The sequence below is a fragment of the Mesoplodon bidens genome (genome assembly GCF_964165515.1).
Source record: "Mesoplodon bidens genome assembly, chromosome: 4".
In the NCBI taxonomy this organism is placed as follows: domain Eukaryota; kingdom Metazoa; phylum Chordata; class Mammalia; order Artiodactyla; family Ziphiidae; genus Mesoplodon; species Mesoplodon bidens.
Window position 1 is genome coordinate 102,913,993 of NC_138160.1, and position 21,585 is coordinate 102,935,577.

Sequence of the window (21,585 nt, forward strand, 5' to 3'; positions counted from 1 at the left end):
CGCTGGCTGTTAGGTGGTAAGGCAAGGGGTAGAAGAGGCCAATAACTGGGTAGAAGAGGACAAGATGCCCAGTGGACCTATTTTGGCAAATTCCACAAACATCCTATTTGAGTTCCTGCTGCTGTTAAAAAAAAAAAAAAAAAAAAACTTCCACCCAGAATGTAGTCCCTGCACAGTTTAAATAAATTCAAAAGGACTGTCAGTAACTTTCAGAGTAAGATTTGGGCTTTGCATCAATGAAGAGACATCAGGACAAGCAGAGATACCATCAAGGAGCAGCATTTCGCCTGCGCCATAAAATCACCGTGATTTAGTCCTTCAATGAAACAAGGGGTTGTGCAGGCACAACAGCTGTGGTTTTATGAGGGGAAAATAAGCCAGAATTCCTTGTGGTGGGGCTGTTGCCACAAGGGGTCAGATCTGGATTATTGGTGGAGGCTGGCATATCCTACAGTGACACAAACACGATTGGAAGTCAAATAGCTTGAAATAACTTGCTTGTTTTAGGGGAGAATAGCTGAAGCAATAACAAACCTGACTAGCTCTGTTTAAGTAAGGGCTTCAGTGTTTTTGATCTGAGGTTGAGTTGAGTGTCTGGAGTGGGAACAGAAGAAGGAATACCATTATCTTTAAGCTTGCCCTGGTTGCTGGTTGCCCACTTAGCACATGTGAGCAGTTTAACTGTCACCATGAATAAGGGCTTTTTCCCCCCCAAGGTTATAAACAGAGATGCATAAATATTTTGGATCCATCAGCCTCCAAGTATTCTTCAGATGTTTTGAGTTCAACAAAACAGAATACACTGTGCTGAGTACATTCTCCCTTGCTTTTTGAGGATCACGTGTGATTTATAGGAAATGGAATCCATATGTTTCTGCTTCATTTACACTTAACTCATCAAAAGACTGTGTTGTAAAGCTATATGATGTCCAAGACGGCTTTTTGAGCTTGGTGTTTTTTAAAAATAAGCTGCTTAAAAGTTTTTGTTCCTTTAAAAGTTAGAGAGAGAAGAGAAAGATACCTAGGAAGGCCTGTTTTGCCGAGATGAAATAGATTTGAACACCAGGAAGTTCAATTTAAGCTGAAACTACAAACCGAAGAATTTCAAATGGGTCCAGAATTTGGAAGAAAACAAAGGTTCCTCTCCAGTCACTTTCCGAAGCATCTCCGATGAATGCAGAAAAGCAGCTGGCAACTCAGCAACCCCACTAAGGGAAGAGAGGGCTGTGAATGCACCATTAGTGACCCAGCTAACACATGTGCCCACTGCTGGAAGAGCTGTTATTCTCAGGCATCCTGAGAGCAGTCACTCTAGTCCAGATAAAGAGCTTTTTGCCCTATTTTAGCATGGAAATATCTGCGCTCCTGGTGTTTTCCCGGGGTTGTCCTGTCCTAGGCCAGCATTTCCTATTTGTTCTTCTGCCATCTGGCCCAAATAGCTGGCCACTAGACTGAATACTGTGTGTGCATTTGGGATGGTGTTTATTTATTGGACAATTTCTTTAGAGCAATATCTCGTTTAGCTCACAATAGGGCCAAGAAAGCATGCAGTATGTATAAAGGAAGAAATATGTTAACGAAGGACCCACAAGTTTGTAAGAAGCCAAATGTAAAAAAACTAAGTTTTCTTTCGCCATCTCAATATTTAGTCACTCTCATAGCAGCTCTTTAATCATTTTAGACATGCTTTATCATCTATATATGGCATCTTATGAAAGTTTTCAGGAGAAAAGCACCCAAATTAGAACTATTTAATGTGATAGTATAATTGAGATAACTATAAATCTCTGTAGAGGACTTATCTGCTCATCTCTAGAACAATATATAGTGTTCGATGTGAAACTTCATTATCCAGTGAGGTCTTTTAGATTGTGTGGACTGAAGTCATTTCAACAGAATTAATAGTCCTGTGAATTACTTATATATACCAAGTCAGTTATCTGGGGGTAAGGGGCAGGATTTTGGAGTCTTTTTTTTTTTTATGTGCAGTTTATTTTTATTTATTTATTTATTGACTGCGTTGGCTCTTTGTTGCTGCATGTGGGCTTTCTCTACTTGCAGCAATCGGGGGCTACTCTTTGCTGCAGTGCACAGATTTCTCATTCTGGTGGCTTCTCTTGTTGCGGAGCACCGGCTCTAGGTGCGTGGGCTTCAGTAGTAGTGGTACGCAGGCTTCAGTAGTTGCTGTGCACGGGCTCTAGACTGCAGGCTCCGTAGTTGTGGTGCATGGCGTTAGTTGCTCCACTCCACATTTGGAATCTTCCCAGACCAGGGATTGAACCCATGTCCCCTGCATTGGCAGGCGGATTCTTTTTTTTTTTTTTATACCATCTTTATTGGAGTATAATTGCTTTACAATGTTGTGTTAGTTTCTGCTGTATAACAAAGTGAATCAGCTATATGCATACATATATCTGCATATACCCACCCTCTTGCATCTCCGCCCACCCTCCCTATCCCACCCCTCCAGGCGGTCACAAAGCACCGAGCTGATCTCCCTGTGCTCTGCGGCTGCTTCCCACTAGCTAACTGTTTTACATTTGGTAGTGTATATATGTCCATGCCACTCTCTCACTTTGTCACAGCTTACCCTTCCCCCTCCCCATATCCTCAAGTCCATTCTCTAGTAGGTCTGTGTCTTTATTCCTATCCTACCCCTAGGTTCATCAGAAGCATTTTTTTTTTAGATTCCATATATATGTGTTAGCATATGGTATTTGTCTTTCTCTTTCTGACTTACTTCACTCTGTATGACAGACTCTAGGTCTATCCACCTCATTAGAAATAGCTCAATTTTGTTTCTTTTTATGGCTGAGTAATATTCCATTGTATATATGTGCCACATCTTCTTTATCCATTCATCCGATGATGGACACTTAGGTTGTTTCCATCTCCAGGCTATTGTGAATAGAGCTGCAATGAACATTTTGGTACATGTCTCTTTTTGAATTATGGTTTTCTCAGGGTATATGCCTAGTAGTGGGATTGCTGGGTGATCTGATCTTTATGATTTCTTTCCTTCTGCTAACTTTAAGATTTTTTTTTCTTCTTTCTCTAATTGCTTTAGATGTAAAGTTAGGTTGTTTATTTGAGATTTTTCTTGTTTCTTGTGGTAGGATCATATTGCTATAAACTTCCCTCTTAGAACAGCTTTTGCTGCATCCCATAGGTTTTGGGTCATCGTGTTTTCATTGTCATTTGTTTCTAGGTATTTTTTGATTTCCTCTCTGATTTCTTCAGTGATCTCTTAGTTATTTAGTAGTGTATTGTTTAGCCTCCATGTGTTTGTATTTTTTACAGTTTTTTTTTCCTGTAATTGATTTCTAATCTCATAGCGTTGTGGTCAGAAAAGATATTTGATATGAGTTCAATTTTCTTAAATTTACCAAGGTTTGTTTTGTGACCCAAGATATGGTCTATCCTGGAGAATATTTCATGAGCACTTGCGAAGAAAGTGTATTCTGTTGTTTTTAGATAGAATGTCCTATAAATATCAATTAAGTCCATATTGTTTAATGTGTCATTTAAAGCTTGTGTTTCCTTATTTATTTTCATTTTGGATGATCTGTCCACTGGTGACAGTGGGGTGTTGAAGTCCCCTACTATGATTGTGTTATTGTCGATTTCCTCTTTTATGGCTGTTAACATTTGCCTTATGTATTGAGGTGCTCCTATGTTGGGTGCATAAATATTTACAATTGTTATATCTTCTTCTTGGATTGATCCCTTGATCATTATGTAGTGTCCTTCTTTGTCTCTTGTAGTAGTCTTTATTTTACAGTCTATTTTGTCTGATATGAGAATTGCTACTCCAACTTTCTTTTGATTTCCATTTGCATGGAATATCTTTTTCCATCCCCTCACTTTCAGTCTGTATGTGTCCCTAGGTCTGAAGTGGGTCTCTTGTAGACAGCCTATATACAGGTCTTGTTTTTGTAACCATTCAGCCATTCTATGTCTTTTGGTGGTAGCATTTAATCCATTTGCATTTAAGGTAATTATCGAATGTATGTTCTTATTACCATTTTCTTAATTGTTTTGGGTTTGTTTTTTTAGGTCTTTCCCTTCTTTTGTGTTTCCCGCCTAGTGAAGTTCCTTTAGCATTTGTTGTAGAACTGGTTTTGTAGTGCTGAATTCTCTTAACTTTTGCTTGTCTGTAAACGTTTTAATTTCTCCATCAAATCTGAATGAGGTCCTTGCTGGGTAGAGTAATCTTGGTTATAGGTTTTTCCCTCTCATCACTTTAAATATGTCCTGCCACTCCCTTCTGGCTTGCAGAGTTTCTGCTGAAAGATCAACTGTTAAACTTATGGGGATTCCCTTGTATGTTATTTGTTGCTTTTCCCTTGCTGCTTTTAATATTTTTCCTTGTATTTAATTTTTGATAGTTTGATTAATATGTGTCTCAGCATGTTTCTCTTTGGGTTTATCCTGCATGGTACTCTCAGCCCTTCCTGGACTTGATTGACTATTTCCTTTAAGGACGTTTTTGACTATAATCTCTCCAAATATTTTCTCAGACCCTTTCTTTTTCTCTTCTTCTTCTGGGACCCCTATAATTCAAATGTTGGTGCATATAATGTTGTCACAGAGGTCTCTGAGACTGTTCTCAATTCCTTTCATTCTTTTTTCTTTATTCTGGCAGGCCGATTCTTAACCACTGTGCCACCAGGGAAGTCCAGGATTTTGGAATCTTGAAATTTAGAGTTGTTTCCCCTAATTCCTAGCCCTATAGAACACTTAATAAAATGTTTCTTAATTTCATCATCCAGTGCTAACTGCTGTTAGCATTTTAGTATATGTTCTTTCAGCTCATGCATGTGGGCATGTGCATGCATACACAGACACACACACACATTTTAATGAGATCATATTATTTATTCTGCTTTGTAGCTTCTCTTTTTCGTTTAGAAATATATTATGGACTTTTTCCTATGTTAATAAACTTTTTTACCTCATCAGGTTTAATACTTACAGAATTTTAAAAATAATGTTTTTAGGATTGTACTATGATTAGCTTAATATTTCAGAGTCTTTTAATATGTAGGGTTTTAAAAAATCTTTATTTTAGATACATTTTTAAATGTTGACCTTAGTTTTTAAAAATGTTTTATATATTTTAAGACACATTAGAAAATAAACTAATTATCTTCTGCATCTTGCATTTCATTATATTTTGGACCAACGCACACTTTGAGAACCATGGAGAATATCCATCTCCCTTTTTTAGAAGAGGCCAAGCTCTCCTATATAGATGATACTTTTTAAAGACCCTAGAAAATATCAATAGGACAATCAGTAATTTTTTTCTTCCTTAGGGAAAAAAAAAATGTTTCCACCCCATTCCATTGCCAAGAAGAGCCTTGTGACTTAAATTAATCTGCCTCCCTTTCTGTGATGTTTAGTCCACTGGTAAAACTCTCAGAGTCAACTTCAAAGAAAGTTGAGATCCATACCTATTTTGCTGTTTGTTTCTGAGTTTCTTCACCCCTTGTTTTGGAGTTTTCCAATCTGTTACTATAGAACTCAGTCCTGTCCCTTTTGTTGACAGGTTGCCAGGATACATCCTGGCAACAAAGGCTGGGGTTCCTGTTCCAGGCAGCCAGCCTCACATACTACATGAACTCTTGCAAGAGGGGATGTGAATCGTGGAGCTCCCAGCTATTCTGCTCCTGTTTCCACCAGCTCCCTCATTGAGGGGTTCAGCAGGTCATGACAAAAGCCAAAATAGAAAGATGAAGAACAAATGTTACAAGGTGAGTCTCCCAGAAGGTGTTCTTTCTTGGTTGTCTGTCTCAAATCTTACCTTTCAACTAACAATAATCTTGATCTCTTCCACTTCCTTCTCACCACTATGTGGTAATATTTCCTTGCTATAGAAAAGGAATCCAAAGAAAATTAACCAATTCTTAAGTTAAAAAAACCCCTCAAATACTACTAAACAAATGAACAAATATCGTTTTACTTCATTGGATGATTCTGACAATAATTGAACTATGGATTAAATGTTTTAATGGCTAAAATAATCAAATTCCATTTAAAGGGATGATTTTTAAAATTTTCTTAAGAAAAGTTGATAAACTATATTTTTAACATAAATTCAGAATTATATGTTTATAAGCCAGATTATCCATGAAAGAAAAGGGGTGATAAAGGCTATAGTTACTCAGTTGACTTGGTAGTTTTTTTTAATTGAGATAAAATTCACATGGAGTGAAATGTAACTGACCTTAAGTTTAAATTCAAGTTCCTAAAAAAACACTGAATTTGATATATATATACAACCATGTAAACCATCACCTTAATCAAGACATAGGACATTTCTATCACTCAGAAAGTTTCCTCGCATCCCTTCCAGTCAGTCTCCCCTCCATAGGCAACCACTGTTCTGATTTCTATTCCTAGAGAATAATTTGGCTGTTCATGAATTCTATATGAGTAGAATCATACAGTATGCATTCTTGTATCTGACTTCATTGGCTCAGCAGAATGTTTTTGAGATTGTTCCTGTTGCTGTGTATATAAGTAGTTCAATTCCTTTTATAGGTGAGTATTAATGCAGTACAAAATTATTCCACATCTGTTTTATCTATTTTCCTATTGATTGATATTTGGTTTGTTTTCAGTTTGGGTCTCCTATAACTAAAGCTGATCTAAACATTCTTGCACAAGTCTTTTGGTGGACATATGTTTTCATTTATCTTGGGTTCAGACCTAGGACTAAAACTGATGGATGATAGGGTAGACATATGTTTATCTTTATAAGGAGCATGAAATGATATGTCACTGTGGTTATAATTTGCATTTCCTTCATGACTAATGAAGTTAAGCATTTTTACACAAGCTTGTTGGAGATTTGCATCTCTTTTTTGTTAAGTATCTATTCATATTTCTTGCTCGTTTTAAATGTGTTTTTCTTTTTATATCATCTTTATTGATACATAATTCACATACAATAAAATGCACACATTTTAAGTACACAGTCTGATGAGTTTCAACAAGTGATTACATCCATTTTACCACCAACGATAAAATATAAGAATATGTCCATTAACTTTGTATTTCATTCTCCACCCACCTATCCACCAAGTAATCACTGATCTACTTTCTGTCACAGATTAGTTTTGCCTGTTTAGAATTTCATATAAATGAAATAATTCAGTATATTCTCTTTTGCATATGATTTCTTTTATTCAGTATAATATGTTTGAAAGAGATCTATGTCATTGTGTGTAATTTGTTCATTTTTATTGTGAAGTAATATTCTGTTGTATGAATGTGCCATAATTGGTTTATCCATTTACCTGTTAATGTATATTTATGTTGTTTCCAGTTTTTCACTGTTAAGAGCTGTTATGAACATTTGTTTTATATTCTATTTGTGGACATATATTTTCATTTCTCTAGGATAATTATTTAGGGACAAAATGTCCATGTCATTAGGTAGGTATATTTTTAACTTTATGAGAAATTGTCCGATGGTTCTCCAGAGTGGTTGTAATGTTTCACATGCCCACCAGGCATATATGGGAGTTTTGGTTTTTTCACATCCTAACACTTTGTATTGGCAATTTTTAAAATTTTAGACATCCTAGTGTGTGTACAGTGGTATCTCTGTGGTTTTAATTTGCATTTTCCTGACGAACAACAACTAATGATATATACTATTGTTTCATGAGCTTATTGATATTTTATACATTTTCTGTTGTGAATAATCTATTCAAAGCTTTTGGCTGAATTAGGCAACCCATATTGGGTTGCTTGCCATATATGTGTCATATATATGTATTGAAAACATTTCTTCCCAATCTGTGGCTTATCTTTTAATTTTCTTAATGGTATTTTTTAAAGAGTAGAAGTTTCTAATTTATATGAAATAAAATTTTAACTTCTTTTTCTTTTATGTTTAGTGCTTTTTGTGATTTGTCTAAGAAATCTTTGAAAATATTGAGGTCATAAAGTATTTTCCTATACTTTCTTCTAGAAGCTTTATAGTTTTAATTTTTATATGTAGTTCTATGATCCACCTCGAGGTAATTTTTGTGTTTGGTGACAGTAGATGGTTGATATTCATTTTTCCACTACATGAATCCAGTGGTTCCACCATCATTTGTTTAAAAGATTTTCCTCGTGCTATTGAATTGTCTTGGCATCTTTGTCAAAAAAGAATTGATCTCATATGTGAATCAGCCATATTTCTGGACTCTATTCCACTACATTAATCTATTTATTTGTCTTTATTGGCATCATTAATTTTTAATAAGCCAGCTCATCTTGGCTTGCATGTAATGAAACAAATATTCAAAACAGATATACAAGTTGAGTCCTTCCATGACTTCTTGCCAGTGGAACCATGCACAAGTGTTTGAATCAGGTTGGGCATTCTGTCTTGTATGTTGTCCAAATCTTTACCTAGGCAGTAATCTGATTTTAAGCAATTCTGTAATAAGCAAAAGCCAAAAATATACATTTATAAATTTAATCAAGAATGATAATCCCAGTAAAAGGGATGCATTTTTCAAGCCCATTTACACAGAATGTACCTTGAACTTAATTTTCATTCGTTCAATAATTTATTGAGTTTCTACTATATTCCAGACACTGTTCTAGACAAGGAAAGTGGGACTAAAATATTTCTTTGTTCATAATTTCTATAAGGAAACAATACTTATAATCTCTACTCTATTGCCTGTTTAACAGTGTATGTCTCACAATTACAGAGAAAAGAAACCCTATGCCTGATAAAATAAGCATCAGATTAAAAGTTTTTATGCATTCCTATGAATTGACAGAAAATTATCAGCACTCAAATGTTTAATAAGGAAAAACATTTCCTCAGTCTTTCCAAGTTTGCTATCACCATCATAAATATCCATTTCTTCTGAGCCTGAGAATGTAAGCTATCATTTCTGTCAGTTGCATTTTCCAATTTGTTTTAGAAATTGAATCTTATATATTATTTCTAAGAGAACTTTGTTCACAAACTGAACCTTAATACGGCTGTTTCTTCTCCAGATCTATATAATTTAAATGAAAATTATGTTATTCTAATATATATATTTTTTAATTTTTTAATTTAATTTTATTCATTTTTTATACAGCAGGTTCTTTTTAGTCATCAATTTTATACACATCAGTGTATACATGTCAATTCCAATCACTCAATTCATCACACCACCATCCCCACACCCCGTGGTTTTCCCCCGTTTGTGTCCATACATTTGTTCTCTACATCTGTATCTCAACTTCTGCCCTGCAAACCGGTTAATCTGTACCTTTTTTCTAGGTTCCACACACATGTGTTAATATACGATATTTGTTTTTCTCTTTCTGACTTACTTCACTCTGTATGACAGTCTCTAGATACATCCACGTCTCAACAAATGACCCAATTTCGTTCCTTTTTATGGCTGAGTAATATTCCATTGTGTATATGTACCACAACTTCTTTATCCATTCGTCTGTCGATGGGCATTTTGGTTGCTTCCATGACCTGGCTATTGTAAATAATGCTGCAATGAACATTGGGGTGCATGTGTCTTTTTGAATTATGGTTTTCTCTGGGTATATGCCCAGTAGTGGGATTGCTGGATCATGGTAATTCTATTTTTACCTTTTTAAGGAACCTCCATACTGTTCTCCATAGTGGCTGTATCAATTTACATTCCCACCAACAGTGCAAGAGTGTTCCCTTTTCTCCACACCCTCTCCAGCATTTGTTGTTTGTAGATTTTCTGATGATGCCCATTCTAACTGGTGAGAGGTGATACCTCATTGTAGTTTTAATTTGCATTTCTCTAATAATTAGTGATGTTGAGCAGCTTTTCATGTGCTTCTTTCCCACCTGTATGTGTTCTTTGGAGAAATGTCTATTTAGGTCTTCTGCCCATTTTTGGATTGGGTTGTTTGTTTCTTTAATATTGAGCTGCATGAGGTGTTTATATATTTTGGAGATTAATCCTTTATCCGTTGATTTGCTTGTAAATATTTTCTCCCATTCTGAGGGTTATCTATTCATCTTGTTTATGTTTTCCTTTGCTGTGCAAAAGCTTTGAAGTTTCATTAGGTCCCATTTGTTTATTTTTGTTTTTATTTCCATTACTCTAGGAGCTGGGTCAAAAAGGATCTTGCTGTGATTTATGTCATAGAGTGTTCTGCCTATGTTTTCCTCTAAGAGTTTTATAGTGTCCAGTCTTACATTTAGGTCTTGAATCCATTTTGAGTTTATTATTGTAGGGAGTGTTCTAATTTCATTCTTTTACATGTAGCTGTCCAGTTTTCCCAGCACCACTTATTGAAGAGACTATCTTTTCTCCATCGTATATCCTTGCCTCATTTGTCATAGATTGATTTCTAATCTCATAGTATTCTGGTCAGAAAAGATGCTTGATATGATTTCAATTTTCTTAAATTTACTGAGGCTTGATTTGTGACCCAAGATGTGATCTATCCTGGAGAATGTTCCGTGCGCACTTGAGAAGAAAGTGTAATCTGCTGTTTTTGGATGGAATGTCCTATAAATATCAATTAAATCTATCTGGTCTATTGTGTCATTTAAAGCTTCTGTTTCCTTATTTATTTTCATTTTGGATGATCTGTCCATTGGTGTAAGTGAGGTGTTAAAGTCCCCCACTATTATTGTGTTACTGTCAATTTGCTCTTTTATAGCTGTTAGTAGTTGCCTTATGTATTGAGGTGCTCCTATGTTGGGTGCATATATATTTATAATTGTTATATCTTCTTCTTGGATTGATCAAGGGATCAATGTTGATCATTATGTAGTGTCCTTCCTTGTCTCTTGTAACATTTTTTATTTTAAAGTCTATTTTATTGGATATGAGTATTGCTACTCCAGCTTTCTTTTGATTTCCATTTGCATGGAATATCTTTTTCCATCCCCTCACTTTCAGTCTGTATGTGTCCCTAGGTCTGAAGTGGGTCTTTTGTAGACAGCATATATATGGATCTTGTTTTTGAATCCATTCAGCAAGCCTGTGTCTTTTGGTTGGAACACTTAATCCATTCTCATTTAAGGTATGTTCCTATGACCATTTTCTTAATTGTTTGGGTTTTGTTTTTGTAGGTCCTTTTCTTCTCTTGTGTTTCCCAGTTAAGGAAGCTCCTTTAGCATTTGTTTTAGAGCTGGTTTGGTGGTGCTGAATTCTCTTAGCTTTTGCTTGTTTGTAAAGCTTTTGATTTCTCCATCAACTCTGAATGAGATCCTTGACGGGTAGAGTAATCTTGGTTGTAGGTTCTTCCCTTTCATCACTTTAAGTATATCATGACACTCCCTTCTGGCTTGTAGAGTTTCTGCTGAGAAATCAGCTGTTAACCTTATGGGAGTTCCCTTGTATGTTATTTGTCATTTTTCCCTTGCTGCTTTCAATAATTTTTCTTTGTCTTTATTTTTTGCCAATTTGATTACTATGTGTCTTGACATGTTTCTCCTTGGGTTTATCCTGTATGGGACTCTCTGTGCTTCCTGGACTTGGGTGGTTATTTCCTTTCCCATGTTAAGGAAGTTTTCAACTATAATCTCTGCAAATATTTTCTCGGGTCCTTTCTCTCTCTCCTCTCCTTCTGGGACTCCTATAATGCGAATGTTGTTGCGTTTAGTGTTGTCCCAGAGGTCTCTTAGGCTGTCTTCATTTCTTTTCATTCTTTTTTCTTTATTCTGTTCCACAGCAGTGAATTCCACCATTCTGTCTTCCAGGTCACTTATCCGTTCTTCTGCCTCAGTTATTCTGCTATTGATTCCTTCTAGTGTAGTTTTCATTTCAGTTATTGTATTGTTCATCTCTGTTTGTTTGTTCTTTAATTCTTCTAGGTCTTTGTTAAACATTTCTTGCATCTTCTCGATCTTTGCCTCCATTCTTTTTCCAAGGTCCTGGATCATCTTCACTATCATTATTCTGAATTCTTTTTCTGGAAGGTTGCCTATCTCCACTTCATTTAGTTGTTTTTCTGGGATCTTATCTTGTTCCTTCATCTGGTACATAGCCCTCTGCCTTTTCATCTTGCCTATCTTTCTGTGGATGTGGTTTTTCATCCACAGGCTGCAGGATTGTAGTTCTTCTTGCTTCTGCTGTCTGCCCTCTGGTGGATGAGGCTATCTAAGAGGCTTTTGTAGATTTTCTGATAAATATTATTATTTTAAGTAATTTCCCCAAACTCTCTGGTGAATGAAACATTTTCAGGAGTATATGCAATTCAGGAAATAAGTTGTGAGTGGTGAAGAATGTGAATGATTCCAGAGCACCCTTCCTGAGGCAGCAGTGGAGATTCCCATGGAGTCTTAAAAACATAGAGAAAACTTTTCTAAATATTACAGTATACAAGTACAGCAGGAGGCACACACAGTGTTGGGGGTAACAGGAAAGGAAAATGTAAAGGAGGCAAGTTGCTAACAGTTCAAAAGTGATGACAAACTGCAAATAGAATTTCCACAGTGCAGTGCAACCAAACATTTATTTCAGAGAAGCCTCTAAAAGGAGGCTAATGGAGTTCTCTGCAAACAAAATTTTGTAGGATTCTGGTTGCGCTGAGTGCTATTTAGTAGATTCACATTGATTAATAGTTGGATGTTTCACTGTTAAAATAAAATGGAGTATCATTTGTATGCTCTAATTCAGGGGTTAGGAAACTTTTCCTATAAATGGCCACATAGTAAATAATTTAGCCCTCGTAGGCAAAAGCAGTCAAGACAAATACATAAATGAACAAGCATGGCTCTGTTCCAGTAAAACCTGATTTACAAAAAGAGGTGGACGGCTGGCCAGGTTTGACCAGTGAGCCCTAGTTTGCCGACACTTGTTCTAATCTTCAAGGAATTCTGATAAAATATCTTCCAAAATTATACATTGACAGTTAAAGAACTGTGGCCTCAAAACTGTTCTTCCTCAGAGTGCCCGGTACTTTGGGGGGCTCTCTTCAGAAGAAATATGACTTCAAAGGAGAATTAAACTTTGAAAGTAATATGCATTCAAAATGCATGTGGTCAAGAAAGACAATATATGAATAGCTCAGCTCAGGAAAACCTAACTGTGTGTTTTTCCTTCCGTTTTCTACCTAGTCATACAGCACCCAATACATGTGTCTACCTAATCATAAGGCTACCTCTGGTGTACTTGTCTAGATCTGTTCTTGGGGGGGAGCTCTATGCCGTAGATGCTCGTTGCTCATTACTTGATGAGCAGTCTTTACCATAAGGTACAGGGCTTGGTCCAAGCCAATGACTGGATTCTCTTTTCTCTTAGATTTGGTAAATAGACAGTCTTCCTTCAGTATTCTTGGGCGTTTGGATCCAGGACCTCCTGTGGGAACCAAAATTAATGGATGCTCAAGTCCCTTATACAAAATGGTGTAGTATTTGCATATGACCTATGCACATCCTCCAGTACACTTTTAAATCCTCTCTAGATTACTTGTAATACCTAATACAAAGTAAATGCTATGTAAATAGCTGTAAATACAATATAAGTAATATGTAAATAGTTCCCAGTGTATGGCAAATTCAAGTTTTTTTTTTTTAACTTTCTGGACATTTAAAAAATATTTTCGATCTGATGTTAGTTGATTCTGCAGATGCAAAACCCACAGATATGAGTGATGTACTATAGTTATGCTTCTAAATATAGAATGGTAATCCCTTTTTTAAAAATTATTGGAATATAGTTTATTTACAATGTGTTAGTTTCAAGTGTACAGCAAAGTGATTCAGTTATACATATACAAATATTTATTCTTTTTCAAATTCTTTACCCATATAGGTTATTACAGAATATTGAGTAGAGTTCCCTGTGCTATACAGTAGGTCCTTGCTGGTTATCTATCTATATATAGTAGGTGTATATGTTAATCCCAAGCTCCTAGTTTATTCCTCACCCCACCCCAGCGTTTCCTCTTTGGTAACCGTGACTTTGTTTTCGAAATCTGTTAATTTGTTTCTGTTTTATAAATAAGTGCATTTATATCATTTTTAAAAATTAGATTCCACATATGAGTGATATATTTGTCTTTCTCTGTCTGACATACTTCACTTAGTATGATAATCACTAGGTCCATCCATGTTGCTGCAAATGGCATTGTTTCATTCTTTTTTATGTCTGAGTAATATTCCGTTGTATATATGTACCACATTCGCTTTATCCATTCATCTGTCAATAGTCATTTAGGTTGCTTGCATGTCTTGACTATTGTAAATAGTGCTGCTATGAACATTGGGGTGCACGTATCTTTTCAAAGCATGGTTTTCTCCAGATGTGTTGGGATTGCTGTATCATATGGTAACTCTATTTTTAGTTTTTTAAGGAACCTGCATACTGTTCTCTATAGTGGTTGTACCAGTTTACATTCCCACCAACGGTGTAGGTGGGGTCCATTTTCTCCACACCCTCTCCAGCATTTATTGTTTGTAGACTATTTGATGATGGCCATTCTGACCAGGGTGATGTGGTACCTCATTGTAGTTTTGTTTTGCATTTCTCTGATAATTAGTGATGTCGAGCATCTTTTCATGTGTTTTTTGGCCATCGTATGTCTTCTTTGGAGAAATGTCTATTTAGATCTTCTGCCCATTTTTTGATTGGGTTGTTTGTTTTTTTGATATTGAGCTGCATGAACTGTTTGTATATTTTGGAGATTAAATCCTTTCAGTCACTTCATTTGCAAATATTTTCTCCCGTTCTGTTGGTTGTCTTTCCATTTTGTTTGTTATTTCCTTTGCTGTTCAAAAGCTTTTAATTTCATTAGGTCCCATTTGTTTATTTTTGTTTTAATTTTCATTACTCTAGAAGGTGGATCCAAAAAGATATTGCTGCAGATTACTAATCCCTTGAGTTAATATTGTTAGGAATATTAAACAAGGGTTAGATGGTCAGATATTCCTAAGACTTGAGAAAATACCACAAAACTAGCTTTTAATCCTTTCTTTCCAAAAGTCCTTTTCTGGTTTTATTCATCTATTTAATTAATGAGCTTGATTCTTGTTTAAAAATTTAGGTTAAAATTAAGCTAATCTTACTCAGCTCATTCAACATTCAACATATTTTGTCAGTGCCTACAACGTGCCTGGCACTGGACTAGGTGCTGGGCATCTAACTATGTAGAAAACAAATGAGCCCCTAATGTTCATGGAGGTTACACCCAAGTGAAGGAAAAGAATACTACACAAGTAAACAAACAAACAAGGTAAAAACATGCTGTAAGAGCTGTGAAGAAAATAAACAGCCTTGTCATAACTGTGCACATAACTGTGATAGTGGTGGTGGCAGTGGTACATGTGTATGTTCATGTGTGTGCATGTGTGCACACCTGTTTCTGTATGTTGCATGTGTGTGTGTGTTTCTGTGTGTGTGTGTTTTAGGAAGAAATTATTTGAGAAAGAGTAGTCAGGAAGGGTCTGTCTGTTTGAGTCAATGATATTTTAACAGAGATCTGGAAAATGAAATGAGAAAGCTATGCAAAGACGGGGAAGATTCTAGGCAGTGGCAAGAGCATGTGCAAAGCTCCTTTTCAGTCTCTCCCCTAACCTACCCCAGAGTGAGAACGAGTTTGGTTTATTTGAGGAACCAAAAGGTGAACATGGGTGAAGCACAGTACAGGTGGGAGAGAGTAAAGGGAGACCAAAGCAGAGGCTTAGGGACACACCAGGTTGCAGAAGTTCAAGAGTTTGGATTTTATTTTGAGAATAGTGCAACAACCACGGAACATTTAGTCAGGGGAGGTATAGGATTTGTTTTATAACTTAAGTAGGTGAATATGACTGCTCTGAAAAAAGAAGGATTAGGCAGTGGGAGTGGTTATTCACCCACTATGCCTGAAACAGCATGTGGATGGCGAGGCCATCCATTCACCTGCGTGGCAGTAAACTTAAGAGGGCAGGCAAAACATCACAAGAAGTTTTCCAACATCACTGGAAGAATGGAGACAGGTGTGAAAGAATATGAGAAAGGAGAGGCATTAAGATGCAAAAAGCAAAAAAGACAGGAGAGGAGAAAGTGAGCAGAAAGAAAATATAAGAAAATGACTAGTGTAAAATAAAATGTTTACTTTTCTGTGAAATCATTAAAATGCACTTACACAGGGATAAAAAATACTAAATCTTTTTTTTTAGAGTGTCTACTAGTCCCTTTTACCTTTTCTCTTGATCTCCTCTCCAAACCCCACATCTCCCATGCAAGCCCACAAGAAGATCAAGAACTTAGTTAGAGAGCTGGGCAAAGGAAGGCATCCTCATGATCATCTCACCTGCCTTCACTATCAGTATGACTTCTCTTAAGTCAAAAGATGTGGTCAAAGTTTATTTTAGTATAATTACTGTGAAATAAACAAAGAACAAAGTGAAAAGTATTGAGGATTGGAGATAGAAGAAATACACGGTTGGAGAAAGACTCAGAATTCAATGTTTAGCCAACAATTGTCCTTATTAGTACCATCTGACCTAGTTACAATCCAGCATATCATTACCAAATACATGCTAGATGGACTGGAATCTTGGCATGGATTCACTGCCAAATGAAGATTTTGACAATGATTATCAGTCTGTTCTCTTGACCTAGAAGGAATATGGAGAGAAATGTATAGAGGTGTGTGTGTGTGTGTGTGTGTGCAATTAGAAGCAGAGTGCTCACCAAAGTGATAATAAATATAACTAATAAGATTCCAGCCTCTTGCCAAGTGTATATATTCATTGAAAGGATGGAAATACATATAGTTTGTGAAAAATTATTTATATTGTAGCTCTTTTTAAAGTCAGAAATGTGTAGTAATTAGTTTTCATATTATTTGAATCACTTCAAGGCATTTTCTCTCAAAAATACCAAATGATTGTGCAATATTAAAATAAGATAAATCTTGGATTGCTTTATCTGTTCAGTTCCAAATGAACCATATTATATATGAAACACATAACATTTCAATCAACAAAAATTAAAATCACATTTTCCTCTTAGCCTATTTCCTATGTCAAATACCATGTCAAGTGGAGTTTAATTATTTTAACTATTGGGGTGGTTATGGGTAACAAGAAGTTTCCAAATAAACTTTTCAACAGAGACTCTTAGGAAATGCTTACTGATAAGTAGCACAGGAACACTGTTCTAGCTGTAATTACTGAAATGGACACTATCGATTGTGTGACTAAATAAAATAGGTTAGGTTTTGATTCACCAACAACTTAATAACATATAGTGTAACTGAATCTATTTCAATCTTAATTTTGTAACTGGAATTTTATAATTAATCTAGAGAGATAAAAATTTGTAGCCTAAAATTGTGTCATCCTTCCATATGATATTTACAAGACAGATTTAAAATCTATACATTTTCAAATAGTGATTTCATAATGTCTTACGATAGTTCAGCTTATTCTATTTCTCCCATATAATTGTGATATTATAAGATTCTGGTATTCAAAAAATTAGAAAACTAGAAAAACTATGAACAAATAGTTACAACACTTAAATGGAAGCTTCAGAAGACAACTGTGAGAAAAGAACAGTGAACAGAAAAAGTGAAAACAAGAAATTTATAAAGCCCACTGAAAGTAAATGTGGACTTACTAAGTGCATCTCATCTGCGCCCTCCCACTCTGGGATCCAGAATAATGAAATAATTCTCAAGATAGAGAGGAAGGAAAAGCTTTTTTAGTCACCTTAGGAGTTAATTGTCATATATGTCTTTTAGTGGAGTAGCCTTTGCAGATGGGACTTCTGGGCCTAAAAGGACAGGAAAGGTAAAGGAGGAGAATGAAAGGAAGAGGACGCTCACAATGACTCTTGTTGGTGTCCCATGGACCTTGGCTGATGGCATTCTCTGAAAAGTTCACCTGGAGGCTAGGATAACCACAAACCTTTACAGAAAAACTACAAAGGAAAAGAGCTCTGCTAGACCCTAGGCTTGGTCCATCTGTCCTATATGAAGATAGTAGAATCACATAATTCAAATAATGCCATAGTAATAGTACAGTAGTTGCATCCATGAAGGAAAGGCCAAGACCATCACTGAAGCACTGGTATTATTGAGAATCTGATTGCTTTTTTTCAAAAAAGACTTCTTACTTTGATAAAAAGATATGCCTCTGTTTCTTTAAGTGACTAGAATAGGATTCTTTTTATTTGTAGTGACACACAATCCTAACAGATACATAAGTGAAGTAAACGTGCTGTAATAGCCTATTAACTCATAGATGGAAGGGTTGGATTATTTGGAAATATCTCTAATGGTGGTCGTGGTAATGGGAACTCAAAAATTATGTCCAAAATATCTGTTCCAGGCTCCACTGCCAGAGGCAGCATTCTGGGCTGAATGAATTATTAAGTAAATCCAGCTCCAGCCAGGCCTTCTTAGTGGACTCAAGTGTACTTAGGGCATTTATTATAAGGATACATGTGCATGGAAACACAGGATAATCAACAGCCAGGCCTAAGGAAGCTCAAGAACTACCTGTTCCAGGGGAATTCCTGGCCAAAGAGTTGAGTGGACTCTGTTCTCCAGGCCAAACACCAAAATAATGAATAGGTAATTTTTATAAAACCTTCAGAATTCTTGAGGGAAATCAAAGGAATTTTCAACCAAGTTCTTTTTATTTCTGCTGATTATTCAGTGTTAATAATCAGGTATTGTCCCCATTGGCTTTTCAGCTCTATACTCATTAGGTCTCTTTCTTGAATTGTTTCAAAAGCCTGAGTAAAACTAGAGACCCGACCCTGCTTTCCCGTTTAGGAGAGGTGAAGAAAGAGCCCTATCCACAATCAAGCTCTGCAAGCCTGACTCGGTCACTGCTTTTCCACCTGTGAGGTGGCCTGCTTCCTCTTTTATATTTGACATTACAAACATTAGTAACATCTGAATATAATTTCTCATTTCTTATTTGGAACATTGTGACAAGCTTCTTCCATTCTCTAATAGAATTATCACAAATCTCCAGGAGTGCAGATATTCTCTAGAAATAGTGCAAGATATAAAGACTAAAGAACATTGTATCTCTTCTGCACCCAGGCAGCAGTGACAGCCCCTCATGGTTGCTCACCTGAGTGTTCCAACATGGACCTGTTCCCATGCTCTACCCTGTTTCACCCACAGTCACTCCATCTCCTTTTCTATCTTCTTTTTTTTTTTTTAATTTTTAAAAATTGAAGTGTAGTTGATTTACAATGTTGTGTTAGTTTCAGGTGTACAGCAAGGTGATTTGCGTGTGTGTGTGTGTGTGTGTGTATATATATATATATACACATAAATATATATACACACATATATATGTACAAAAGTATATATATTCTTTTTCAGATACTTTTCCATTAGGTTATTACAAGATACTGAATATAGTTCTTTGTACTATGCAGTAGGTCCTTATTGTTTATCTATTTTATATAGAGTAGTTTATATCTGTTAATCCCAAACTCCTAATTTATCCACCATCTCCCTCCCCAGCTTTCCCCTTTGGTAACCATAAGTTTGTTTTCTATATCTGTGGGTCTATTTCTGTTTTGTAAATAAGTTCATTTGTATCATTTTTTTGTAGAATCCACATGCAAGTGATATCATATGATATTTGTCTTCGTCTGACTTACTTCACTTAGTATGATAATCTCTAGGTCCATCCATGTTGCTGCAAATGGCATTATTTCATTCTTTTTATGGCTGAGTAATATTCCATTGTATATATATTCCACATCTCCTTTTTTATTTTATTTTATTTTATTTTTATTAATTTTTATTGGAGTATGGTTGCTTTACAATGTTGTGTTAGCCTCCACTGCACAACAAAATGAATCAGCCATACACATACAGATGTCCCCTCCCTTTTGGACTTCCTTCCCATTTAGGTTACCACAGTGCATTAGGTAGAGTTCCCTGTGCTATACAGTATGTTCCCATCAGTTGTCTGTTTTATACATAGTATCAATAATGTATATGTGTCAATCCCAGTCTCCCAATTCCTCCCACCCCACCTCTTTCCCCCTTGGTATCCATACAATTGTTCTCTATGTCTTTGTCTCTGTTTCTGCTTTGCAAATAAAATCATCTGTACCATTTTTCTAGATTCTACATATATGCATTATTATACACTATTAGCTTTTCTCTTTCTGACGTACTTCACTCTGTATGACAGTCTGTAGGTCCATCCACTTCTCTACAAATGACCCAATTTTGTTTCTTTTTATGGCTGAGTAATATTCCATTGTATATATGTACCACATCTTCTTTATCCATTCATCTGTCTGTGGACATTTAGGTTTCTTCCATGCCTGGCTATTGTAAATAATGCTGCTATGATCACTGGGGTGCACATATCTTTTCAAATTAGAGTTTTCTCTGGGTATATGCTCAGGAGTGGTATTTCAGGATCCTATGATAACTCATTTTTATTTTTTTAGAGAACCTCCATACTGTTCTCCACAGTGGCTGCACCAATATACATTCCCACCAATGGTGTAGGAGGGTTCCCTTTTCTCCACACCCGCTTTAACATTTATTATTTGTGCTCTTTTTGATGATGGCCATTCTTATTTGTGTGAGGTGATACCTCATTGTAGTTTTGATTTGCATTGCTCTAATAATTTGTGATGTTGAGCATCTTTTCATGTGCCTTTTGGCCATCTGTGTATGTCTTCTTTGGAGAAATATTTAGCTCTTCTACATAGTCTGTCTTCTTCTTAGGCATAATTTATTTGTTGTGATGTTTCATGCTGCTGTTCTTCAGCTTCACAGCTCTTTCTCAGTGTCCTTTCTTCTTTAGCAACCATTGCTGTTATCTTTTCCAAGAGAGGAATTGTGATTGAACCAGTTCATCTCTTCATATCCAGCCATGTCATAGACTACTGGTGAGCCTATGATGGATAGCCCTTGTCCAATGCCCAAGTTCTGACACAATCAGCTTGGGTTGGGGATCAGGAGTTGAATAATATGCTACATAACATGACCACCCAGGGCCACATATCCGGTGAGGGGGTGGGGCAGATTTCCTTAGCAGGGGCTGAGTATGACAACACCATAATTATAATATTTCATACTGCTTTGATCTGATAATTTTTAAAAATGTACTCATATTTCCCATAACTTTTCAGTATTTTTTTTCCTTTTCAGGACTACAGGTTGGATTGTCTTTTAATGAAATATGAATAAAATGTTATTTGAATTAGCTGCAGAATGAAAATTTTGGAATTCATCAGAATATTTTTAAAAAGGAAGAATAATTTTAAAAATCTATAGTTAGTCTTCTAATTACATTTTTCAGCCTGCAGGATTATTTATGAAAATATGGGGCAGAAGACCTATTAGAACCATATAATAACAATTATGATATCATACTTACTACCTACCAGACAGTGTGCTAAGCATTTTATCTTACTTTTAATCCTCATAATAACTCTGCAAGGTATTATCATCCTACCAAACATAAGGTGAAATTGAGGCACAGAGAGGTTACATATCCCAAGATTCTGTAGCTGATAGACATTTTGGAGCAAGTGTTTAAAATAGACCTGAGTTTATTGCAAAAGTACTTTAAAGTGGAGATTAACAGAGTATTACTGGGTTCTTGGTGTAAGCTACTTTTTCTGCTTTTACTTAGCAAATTAGACT

At 35.9% G+C, this 21,585-nt stretch overlaps 1 protein-coding gene across 1 annotated transcript in view; it reads left to right on the top strand.

Moving 5' to 3' along the window:
- Positions 1-21,585, top strand: part of LOC308616061 (zinc finger protein 474-like) — a 95,577-nt gene that overhangs the window by 26,839 nt on the left and 47,153 nt on the right. The window contains exon 4 of the mRNA XM_081232048.1: positions 5,552-5,756. The gene's annotated coding sequence lies outside the window, so the exon portion shown is untranslated. The remainder of the gene's footprint in view (positions 1-5,551; positions 5,757-21,585) is intronic.